Consider the following 10,490-nt stretch of genomic DNA (forward strand, 5'->3'; position numbering starts at 1 on the left):
GAGCCGGGCTTTGTGAAATTTGTAATGGATTAAGTGCCTCTGAAGGACGAGGGGGGGGTTTGTCGGTACCTTCTTGTGAAGGTGGGGAGCGGGGGACATCGCCCCGCACGGTGCCAGTCCGGAGGGGTGAGCTGGGCAATGGGGATGGGTTAAGAGGATTTGAGCCACTCTCTTTTGTCTTCATTTTAGTGCCTTTTAAGAGCAGACTTGGGGTTTGTTGAAAAGGAAAAAACAGGGAAAATATCTTCCAACGGTGTTGTGGGAGGAGAGGAGCTGGACTGGGCAGTGGGTTTCTCTCCCATCGCGCCAGGGTGGGTTGCGGGTCCCTCCATCCCCCGGGCTTGGGATGCAGGGTTGGCTTGGCGGGGGAGGTCTGCTCGGAAACGTATGGTGGGAGCAGGAGGAAAGAAACAAAACACTTTCTAACCCAGGCAAACACCCAGGATTCACTGCTGCTCCACAATGCCGAGGATGGGGAAGGACCTGGTTTGGGATGTCCTCATGGTGCGTCTCCCCAGCCTGGGAGCAGAGATGCTCTCCGGGGCTGGGAGCGATGCTGCATCCTGCAGTGCCCGGCACGGCCACGGGGCACCGAGCAGCCCCATCCCAGCAGCAGGGATGTGCCACTTTCCAACACATTTGGGGAGCAAAAGCAGAGCTGCCACCAAAAAGGAGAACACATTTTGCAGCCCCTGGAGGGGGGACGGATAGCCAGGCCTGGTGGCCATTTGGGGACATCCAGGCGTGCCCTGCCTGCCCTGCTGCCGAGCCAGCAAGCGTGACAAGCTCTGACATCACAGCTGGGAAAATAACATGTTATTTTCCCAGCTTGGATGTGACTTTCCCTGCTATTACTGGCAGCGACCATCTTGGGAGGAGAAAGCAGCAGAGGGTTGTCAGGCAAGGGGAGAGAAATGGTTTTCTGGGCTGGTGGAGCCTGTCTGACCCCCGTGGGGTGCGGGGAGGGGGGATGCTGCGCGGGGCCGCCCCGTTCCCTACATCCCATTGCTTTCAGCAGCAAGTCCCTGCTGAAAGTGCAGCTTCGCATGGGGGGTCCCACGTGAGCAGCGTCCCTTGAAACCTCATCAGGACTCATCTCCTGGGGGGATCATCCAAAAAGCAAGATGGGAACAGAGCTGCTGCCCTCCTGCATGCCGGGGAGGGATGCTGGCCTGGCACATGGGACAACGGGGCAGCCCTGTAAGCTGAGTGAGCGTTACCTTCCCTACCCTCCTTCGGCAGTGACAGGGCTTGGCCAGGGCAGAGGTGTCCACTGTTTGAAACAGCTTGGTGCAATGAGGAGCTGATGTCTTTTTGGGTGTGGGGGGGTGGAACCCTCCAGAATATGTCAGAGCAGAAGCTTCTAGTTCCCCAATGCTTGAGAAATACTGAATGTTCTTGGGGAGGACCCATTTGACAGACTGGGCCCCTTCTCCCCAGGGTGCTTAAATCATCAGCTGGAAAAAGCCATTTAACTCTGAGGCCTCGAATCTCCTCCAGCATTCGCCCTGCAGCACCTTGGAGCCTGGACCCAAGGGTGCCCCAGTTGCCCATGGCTCACTGCACCCTCTGGGATGTGCAGTGAGGCTTTTGGCTAAGGGCAGAGGATGCCGCATACCGCAGCAGCTCCAGCTCCTCGGGCAGCACAGGGCTGTGCTCGGAGGTGGTGGTGGACATGGCTGTGGTCAGACTTGGAAGAGCAGCATGTGTCAGCTTCCAGCTGCTGCTTCCAACAGGGCTGAAAGCGCATCGTGCTGGTAAAGCAGAGCTCAGTGTATTTGAAAGGCCAAGTCAAACGTACTGTAAGTCCTGCAGCAGAAAAAAAACCTCTTGAAAATCGTAGGGTCGCAGGACAGAGAAAATCCACCAAGTGCCTGCCCTTTCCTCTGGGTGCAGCTACTGGGGGCTGCAGTGATAGGATGCTCTGAGTCAAACACCACATGTTTAATTACTTTACTACTTTAATTACCATCAGCCCTTCTAGTTCCCATGATTTGGTGGTTTCTCATTGCCCCCTTTGCAGTTTCCCACCATCCTTCCACCCCTGGTGTGCCTCAGGAGGGTGTTTCAGGGGCTGGGGCTGCTAGCCTCGCATTGCAGCAGGAGAGAGAAGCAGTGGGCGAGCAGAGCAGTGTGAGCAGTTCCTGGACCTCCCTCGCAGAGGTATTTTGAGGATAACTTTTGGACTTTCAAGGTGGTGGGCTTGTTTCTGCAACTCCTACCTGGCTGTAAGGGCAGCAAGTGTGGGCTGGGGGCTCCCTGTCCTTGGGAAGAGCCAGGAGGGACCCCAGGAAGGGACCTGGGTCACTGCTGGGCTTCAAGGCTTTTCTGCACGTCCCCCTGCATCGTTGCCCATCACTCAAGCTCCAGCCTGCTCCAAGGCAGCCCCTCGTTGGCCTGGGGTTGGGTGTCCCTGGGGATGCTGCACCCCCTCTTTGTGCCGTGGGGCTGCTCGGCCACCCTCCCAGGCTCTGGGGAAGGGCTTGTCCGGGGTCACTGCAATCGATATCTCATCTGCAGGCTCTCCTAGCGGAAGTGATGGTATATTGGAACATGGTAATGGGTCTTGTCTAGTGGAAAAGGCTAATCTTCCCCAGCTGTACAGGATCTCCGCAGGTGTCCTCCGGCTCTCCCCGCTGCCACCAGCCCTGCAGCCAGCCAAGGAGCAGACACACTTCTTTAAAGCTGCAGCACTCTAATTTATTGCTGGTCCCGGTGAGGGAGAGCTGCGTCCAGCCCAGCCCCACAGGGTGCAGAGCCGTGACCGGAGCTTCCCGGTGAAGGACTGGCACCCTTGGTGGCACCATGCAGCACAGGCAGCCGCGGCAGCTCATGTTTGCTGGCTCAAAGCAGAGAAAGTGACATGTCCTCCAGCCTCGCTCGCCGGGGGATGGCATTCCCCAGGGAATGGAGGAGGAGGAGGATGTGGGGACGATGTCAGGAGGGATGTGGACCCCTCAGAGTGCCACCTGCAAGCGTAGGTGGGAGGCAAGCGTGTGCCTCAGAGAAAAGCAGGAGAGGAAAGCTCCTTGCTGTTAATTTGGCTTTTTTGGCAATGCACTCGCTGCCTGGTGGGGTTCACCGCACGGGGCTTGGCCCATTTTGCCCGTCCCCAGAGATTTCTAGCAGGAGCGGGTCTCTCCTTCCCCTGCCCGGCCAGCCGTCATGCCCAGGTGGGCTTTGTACATGCCCAGGGGTTCCCGGTTTTTAAAAGCTGACCAGCCAACGCCGGCTACCGCAGCCTGCTGCATCACTATGGCAAAATCAATTTTCCCGTTTCTCTGGAGGTAGAGGTAATTACCAGGTTTAAGGTTTAATATGCATGTGGATTTTAGCGCAAGCGTTGCCAAGAACAACTCAGAACAATGCACAGGTTTGGGCAACGTGTCCTGGGGGCTTGGATGTGGCCATGGAGTGAGGAGCTCCCAGATGTGGTTTGCAAAGTAGGGGGCCCAGGAGCTTGGGGGGGGGTCCATCAGAGGCTGAGCTACCACTAGGTTCTACAGAAATTGTGTCAAAATCATGCTGTTTGGGTAGGGATTTTTTCCTGCAGAAGGCAGTAAGAATAGATGGGTGTTAAGAGAAAATTCCCAGGGGGACAGAGCAGCTGTGGGGCTGCTGGGTTTTTGCTTAAACTTTATTTTATTGGGTGGAGAAAGGGATCACTGGGTCCATGCAAGGAAAAGGGGTGGTGGAAAACCGGGGAGGTCTTTGTGGCTGTGCCCTGTGGGACTCTGTCCCCATCACGTCCCCTCCTAGGCCTCCATCTCCCCATCTGCGGGGTGGGTAGGAGGGGTCCCCAGCCCACCTTTCCCAAAGGAGGGGGAGAAAATCCTCTTGTGCTATCCAGTATCATGTAATTTTTGGTAAGCAGTGGTCCCTGGGTGCTGGTAATGGTCCAGCAGTGCCAAGGACGGGGTTCCCCCAAGCAGGGACACTGCTACAGGTGGCATACTCTTGGGAAAAACATGGGCACTCTCCCCAATGAGCATTTGGTCCCCCTTTTCCTTCGGAGACGTGGCTCTGAGCAGGTTCATGGGAGCACATGGGTCACAGGGCTGCAGCACAGCATGGCTATTAAGCGTTTCCATCTTTCCAAGGGAAAGCCATCCCCCCGGTGATGTTGGGAGTCACCGGCCGCCAGCTTCCCAGGCAGGGGGGAGATGGTCGCCTTTGTAAACCCCTTAACAAGGTGGCTTTGTCTCCCCGTTTAACAAGAAGCTCCCTTGCTTCTTCCCTGGGAGTTTCCCAACGCTGGGTCCCTGAAAGCCAGCTTTATGCTCCGGCCGGGGACACGCTGCCGTGGGGCCGGCGGGGATCAGAGGGACACAGGGGCCCTTCTGCACGCCCCTGACAAAAGGCTGCCCCGGGGGGACAGAGCGTGAAAGCTCAGCCGGCTCGGGGCGGGGGGGGACACAAGGGACCCACAGAGGAGGCTGTGGCGTGAGCCCGCTGTCCATCTGGTCACTTGATCGCGGTGGGCAACGACCCAGCGATGCTCAGGGAGGGCCAGGGGGGGTCCTTCTGGTCCATCCCCCCTGTGGGGGGGGAGGTGGGGAGCAGGGGGAGCGGCTGGAAAGGGACAGGTAGGTTTTGTTGGCCGCAGGTAATCAGATCCGTGGCCGTTGGTGCCTTCCTGCCCTCTCCTCTGGCTTCTGCGGGGGGTGAGACAGGAGGTGGGAGCGAGGAGCCCAGGGCTGCAAAGCGAGACCTCAGTTCAGAGGGGATGCTTTCCCTTGGCTGGATGGAAATGGGCTTAGAGGAAGCCTTGGGGTGTCTCTGCAGCCCTTCTGGTTGGACCAGGGCATGTGCTGAGGCAGGAGTGACCACTTGGGAGTGATGCTCGGCTACGGGGGCATCCTTGTCGTGGCAGAAGCATCACCCATCCCCATGTCAGTGTCTGAGCCGCCCTCTCCCACATCCTCGCCCTTCCCCGGGGGCTCTGCCGGCCTCTGCTCAGTTTGGGAGCTCTTGCCCTTCCCTCGTCCCATCAGAAAGTGCCCCATCTCACCTCCCCCCTCCAGCCATCTGCCTCCAAGCCCCCCGCCCAGATTTACTGTCACGCGTTAAAACCTCAGCTCAGCGCCAGGGTCAGCGTGTCACAGTGGCCCCTCATCGATTTGTTTTACCTCCCCATGGCAAAAGCACTTTGGCCCTGGCTCCCTCAGTGGCGTAAGGGGCTTCCTGAGGCCCCCAGTGCTCCCCTTGCCCATCCTAGACCCTGTGGGCACGGGCCAGAGGGTGACCAGCTGAGCCACTGATCTCCTGACCCCCCCAGGGCACCTAATGTGTCTCCCTGGTTTATCTGGATCAATATTTCCATGAGAGCAAGGAAGACCCCTCTGGAGGTGAGGACAGGACAAGGGGTCTTGCTTGTTTGCACAGCCCCATGGCCAGTTTAGTGCTGGGAGGGGGACTGGGAGGGGAGGGAGACCCCAAACTGGGGGTGCCAGCTCAGACCAGGGATGTTTGGCATCTCCTATTTCCAGCAAATATTTGTGGGTCTCGAGCTCTGCGCTGGAGCATGATGGCCGGGATGCCTTTGGGCCCAAAACTTGAGGAGCTAGGGTGGCTTCGGACCTCAAGCCCCCCACTCAGCAGTCAGGGGGGTGCTGTGGGCAGGGGGGTGGCTGTGCATGGTGGTGCAAGGTGCTCACTGGGCTCCAGATGAACGGCAGAGGAATTGAGGGGTGCTGATGGCCGCAGGGAAAGCACTCGGTGGGGGCTGCTTCTGGCTGCCCAATGTTCAGGGCTGGGCAAGGCAGTTTTGAACTGGTTTATTTGTTGCTGGGGGTGTTTTAACAGGAGCCTGGAAGTGAAGGTAAAAGATGCATGTTGGCTTAATAAGCCCAAACAGTGGGATGTTGGAGGCATGGCCAGGATGGCAGCCTCCAGCCCTTCCCCGTGTGTTCTGGGGGATGCCCAAGCACAGGGACTCTTGGCTTTTATGGCTTGGCTGAGGGAATCGAGGCAGAGAAGATGGGGGTGACCCTCAAACACCACACAGGCTGCAACTGCCCGTGCTGAAGGCACCATGTCTCCAAAAACCCCTCCTGTCCCCAGTCCTGCCACCGCCATGCCCACTGGTCCCCACACTGGTGACCAGTAGCTGAGGGCAGATGCACAGCAGCGCGGGCAGCCTGAGGAGAAAGCGGGGGCTCTTGGCAGCTCTGGCTTTTGCTTTCAGCCTCACCCTCTCGCTATTTATCGGTGACTTTTGTCCTTGGCCAGCTTAGCGGCTGAAAGGGGCTGTATTATATCACACGTAGGCAGCTCCTGGGGGGAGAGGGCCGCGCTTTCTGCTGGAACAAAGCGCGGGTTGGCTAATTCCCCTCTCCTCCCGCAGCACCCGGGTCCCATCTGGTTGACAGAGTTTGCTCCACTGTCTCCTGCTATTAAGCCCTCACTTGCCTACTTGAATCGCTCGCGCTCCCCCCGCCCCTGTACCCTCGGCCCCTTTTTCTTGCTTTATTTTTCATTTTCCCCAAAGCCAGGCAGAACTTGCTCTGTGGAGTGATGTCAGATGTGTGCGAAGCAGACCAATAAAACCTAATGCATCCCCCTCTTTGTCTGCCGGCCTCTCCAGCGCCTCACATTTTCCACTCAGAAAGCCACTTAAAACACATCAGCAACAATCCCTCACAAAACAGCCACTTGTTGGCTAATTGTGCCGAGGACCTGCGTGCGCCGCATTGCGCTTTCCTGTCGGAGAGGGTCCAACGCTGCCAGGAGCTGGGGGTCCCCACCGAGCAGAAGGTGACGGGGACCCTCAGCATCCACCACGATCGGTCCCAGGGTCTTGGCTGCTTCCCAGTAGTTGGTGGGGCAGGGATGGAGGATGGGGATGTTTCTGTTCTCAGTGGCCTTGGGTAGGTCCAGATTGGCTGGAGAGGTTGGTGGTAGAGCTGGGAGCAGGGTTCAGCTCAGGACCCCGTTTTGCAGCAGGATGGACGAGCAGACGGAGCCAGAAGAGCTGCCTGGAGCTCTCTGTCCTACCTGCTAACTCCAGGAAAAGCAGGGAAAGCAGGCAGGCATGCTGCCGGTGAGATGAGAGCTCAGGGGAGGAGACAAGGAGGGTGCTGGGACCCCACCAGGCTGGTGATTTTTTGCTCAGTACCTGTGATCCCGGGGTGATGGCTCTGGGTGCTGAAGGCTGAGAAGACTTGGCTGCCCCACGCCGACAGGAGAGAGCTGAGAAGGATGCCGGTGGGTTTCACAGGAGGGGATGGAGACCCAGACACACGTTGGAGGGCAGATAGGTTCAAAGTGAGAGATGCTCCATGTGGGGAAGGAGGCAGAGGGGCTTGAATCTTTGCCTAACAGAGAAGCATCCAAAAATCCCTTCCCAAGGAGGGCCCATCCTGGTTGTGGGATGGGGGGAGAAGAGATCAGTGGGTGGTTTATCTCTTCCTTTGCATCCCAGGGACGAGAGCATCCCGCTGTGCATTCTTCTGCCACAGAGGGTCCCCCAGCACACACGGCCTTTCCCCCTCAGCAGACAGACAAGTGCATGGAGTAGCTGCATTTATTTTCCTGCAGGAAAACTCCGGCAGCTTTTCCTACTGCCGCCCGTGGTGTCCCGGGGAGCAGGAGCGGAGCTGCGTGTACTCAGAGCCTGGTCTTGTGGGGGAGAACTGTCACACCGTTTAGCTTAAAACTGTCTAATTCCACCCTGGTTTGGGGCTAATTTGAGGCAGACAAGGAGGTTCAGTGCCAGAGCCGGCAGCCAGCGGTAGCAGGAGGCTCCCGGTGGGCGCTGTGCCGGGCAGGCAGCCCAGAGCCCTCCCGGTGGGTGCCGTGCTGCAGAGCACACCTGCCTGTGCTCACCTGCCACTTAAATGTCACACTGGCTCAGTGGCACCGGGAACTGGCCAGAGAGGGGTCCGGCTTTTGGCTTTCCCTGGAGGGATCCGTGTTTTTGCCCGCTCTGGCTGGATTTGGTGACGGGGCTGAGCCTCTGCTGCGCTGCCCCGGCCAGCAGCAGCCAAGCGATGTGGAGGGAGCCGCAGGCAGCTGCCTCTTCTTCCTCCTCCAAAGCCTTGCTTTGCTGCCAGACCCGGGACACCATAGCGGGACAGTGGGGGACCCCGGGGACAGATCGGACCCCACACCGGCCACACACCTGGGCAGCAAGGGGATGGCGGGGGAAGAAGGGGTTAAGCTGAGCCAGCACCGGCAGAAATCAGAGGATTGCAGGTTTGTTGCCGGACTGTCCCATCTGTCACCAGCACAAAGACGAGCCCTGTCTCGGGCTGGGCTGTCAGCGAAGAGCCCACCACTACATTAGGACTCCATTAGGGGAGACTGGCGGTGGGAAATGGCAGCTGTCAGGGCGCTATCATTTCTCCTGTAATTCCTCCCGCTCGCTTCTCAACTGCACTTAAATAGCAGGTCTACCCACTGGGCCATTTTTGTGTTTTCTTCCTCCCGCTGCTCCTCTTCTTTCTTTAAAGCCGCAGCTCCCTGGGCCCCTTTCCCGGCAGCCTGCCGTCACCGGTGCTGGTGCTGCCCACACCTGCTCGTGGCACCTCCACGGGGACAAGGGCCCAGGGGCATTGCCAGCATCCCCACTGCCAGAGGTGGCTACGGAGCTGTGGCGATGCCAGCCTGGTCTGCGCCAGCACCTGTGGGCTCAGCGATGGGACTCGGTGACTCCTGACCTGGGCACAGGGAGAAGGGGAGGTGGGTTACTACCTCCAAGGATGGGTTTTCCCTGGACAGGCAGCGTCCTTGCCACCTCCTGCCAACTGTGACTCTCTGCAAGCTAGTGAGCGTTTGCTGGTCCACGCTGCCCTTGCCCCAAAGCTCTGCTGCTCAGGCAGGGCTGGCATCGCTCTGCAAAGAGGGTCAGGGTGGGCAGGATGGCGGGGCTGGGTACCATGTTTGGTGACCATGGGCTGTGCCAGAGCAGGGTTTCTTCCTCCAGCCACTAAATCTGCCCAGTCTTTCAGTGCTTGGCAGAGCTTCCTGGGTTGCACTCCCTGGTGCAGTCACAGCCACCTTGGGGTGGGATGTTCCCCCAGCGCCATGCAGTCTTGGGATCCATCTTAGCATGGCATGACCTAGGGATAAACCCACTGACAACCAGGTTTCCTGATGGGACAACGTCACCTGGACACTCTCAGGATCTGCAGAGAGCATCCGCTCCAGGAGAAGCCTTGGAGAAACATCTCAGCATGGTGGGGACCCCTCTCAATGAGCCATGTCTTCACTGGGGGTCTCCACACCCACACCTCTCCCGGGAACCCCCGGGGCTGCCCGACCCCTGCCCTTCCCTCACCGGTTCTCCTGCTGGACCCGGCACTGCCGGTGCTCCCCGTGGAGCCTCCTTCTCCAGCAGGGGACCAAAACAAACACTTCTGTGGGGAAGTGCATTGCAGTGGTGGTGCTCGAAATAAATAACTAATTTCTCCCTACATGATCTCAAGGAGCAGGAGAGGCGTGAATAGCAGGGCCCGGTGTCGGGCTGACTGGACTCCCCGGTGCGGTAATTCAGAGGATGACAAACATAAGCCAAAGAAAAATGTTGAAAAATGGGCACTTCCCGCAGCCCTGAGCAAAGGAGCTATTGCAGGGTTTGGAAATAACGAAGGCAAAAAGAGGGAGAGGGGGGAATTTTCTCATTGAGACCAAGTGAAGTGCCAAACAAGCTGCTATTATGGTGGCTTTGAGAGACACAGGGAGGGGGTGATGGGGAGGAGAGCAAGGGGGAAGGAGAGGAGGGAGGTGGGGGAAAAGAGAGGGCTGGAGGAAGGGAGAAGGGTGGGGGATGCGGGGACGAGGGGGACGCGAGGAGCCAAAGGTGCGAGGTGACACAGGGGAGACAGAGAGAGGACCAAGTTGTGTGATGGTGGCAGGACCACCACACACCAGCGCCCTGCCCCTTGCTCCGGACCCCTTGCATTTCCACATCCATCCCCCATCCTGGTCCCTGGCCACCTTCCACCCCCCGCACCCACCAACACCAAAAGGGAAAAAAAAAAAAAAAAAGATAAAAAAAAAAAGATGTAAAGAAGGAAAACAAAATATCTACAGTTGTCGAGACAAGGGGAGAAAAATAGAGGCAAACATCCATAATTTTCTCTGTGGGGCTTTGCAGTAATTGAGCCATTTGGATAAAAATAAAGGCAGCAGGCCCTTTAGGTAAGAGGAGCTTTTGCAATCCAAGAAGCCTGAATTATGCGCCTTGTATCACTTGAAACCCCCCACCCCATCACCCCCCTCCGCCTCCCCCATGCGACACCAAACCACTTTCCCTTTTCTTCTTCTTCTCTCTCTCTTTTTTTTTTTTCTCCTCCTTTTTTAAGTACCCTGTCAAACAGCGTCGGACGAGAGGAGAATTTCAGCTGTCACAACTAATTTCAGCGCGCGTGTGTGTGAAGGTGTGTGTCTCTCGGGCGGGGGGAGGCGGGTGATGGAGGCGTAGAATCACTCCTATTTTTTTTCCTCTTCTTTTTTTTTTTTCCCCTCAAAAGAAAGATTTACATCAG

Source organism: Numenius arquata, chromosome 19, assembly GCF_964106895.1.
Source record: "Numenius arquata chromosome 19, bNumArq3.hap1.1, whole genome shotgun sequence".
Lineage (NCBI taxonomy): Eukaryota > Metazoa > Chordata > Aves > Charadriiformes > Scolopacidae > Numenius > Numenius arquata.